General features: G+C 39.2%; 1 pseudogene; it reads left to right on the top strand.

Moving 5' to 3' along the window:
- Nucleotides 1-418: 418 nt before the first annotated feature.
- LOC100756070 lies at nt 419-763 on the top strand (annotated as a pseudogene).
- Nucleotides 764-972: the final 209 nt, after the last annotated feature.

Here is a 972-nt window from a genome sequence, read left to right on the forward strand (position 1 = left end):
AGCACGTGGACCATCTGCACAAACACAGAGCACGTGGACCATCTGCACAAACACATAGCACATGGACCATCTGCACAAACACACAGCACGTGGACCATCTGCAGCCCATGAAAGCTTCTTTAAAATGGACCACATATTGAGATACAAAACACACCTCAACAAATATAGAAATATTAAAGTAACTCCATGTTTCCTATCTGATCACAAAACAATAAAACTTGAAATCAATAGCAATTCAAAGAATAAATAAAAAATTCCTGGAAATAAATGAAAATGAAGACAGAACATACTAAAACTCTCTGAGATGGATTGAAGCAAGATGGCGGGCCAGAGGAATGAAAATCTGTGGGCCTAGAAATAGATTTTTAGAAGGTATTTCTCCTCACAGTATCCTTTTTCAAATCACCTGAGGAGGATCATGGCAACAGCAGTAAAATGGGTGACATCAAACAGAAGTATCTGGAAACATTTATTTCCAATCCAAAATGGAGCTTTATCTAGTGTTTGTCGTTAGTCTTCTCTTCCAGGCGACTACAACTGCAATGTAGAACTCGCTTTGACATCCGATGGCAGGACAATAGTGTGCTACCACCCTTCTGTGGACATCCCATACGAACATACCAAACCTATCCCTCAACCAGATATTGTGCATAATAATGAAGAAACACACAAACAAGTGCTGAAAGCCAAATTAGTAATAAAAAGCGACTAACTTGAGCAAGGACCCATGATAGAACAGCTCAGCAAGGTGTTCTTCACTACAAAGCACCACTGGTACCCACACGACAGCATCACAGATGTCATAAGAAACTGAATCCTCCCAAAGACAGGTGACTGTTCTTGATTTGTGGAGCATCAAGGAGAGTTTGTGTCTTATTTGTCAGCTGAGAAATGAAAATGGTGTGTACTCATTAAGATGTCATGTAGGAAAATAATAAAAATACCCTTTCACATGTTTTAAAAAAACTCTCT

The sequence above is a fragment of the Cricetulus griseus genome, chromosome 4 (assembly GCF_003668045.3).
Source record: "Cricetulus griseus strain 17A/GY chromosome 4, alternate assembly CriGri-PICRH-1.0, whole genome shotgun sequence".
Lineage (NCBI taxonomy): Eukaryota > Metazoa > Chordata > Mammalia > Rodentia > Cricetidae > Cricetulus > Cricetulus griseus.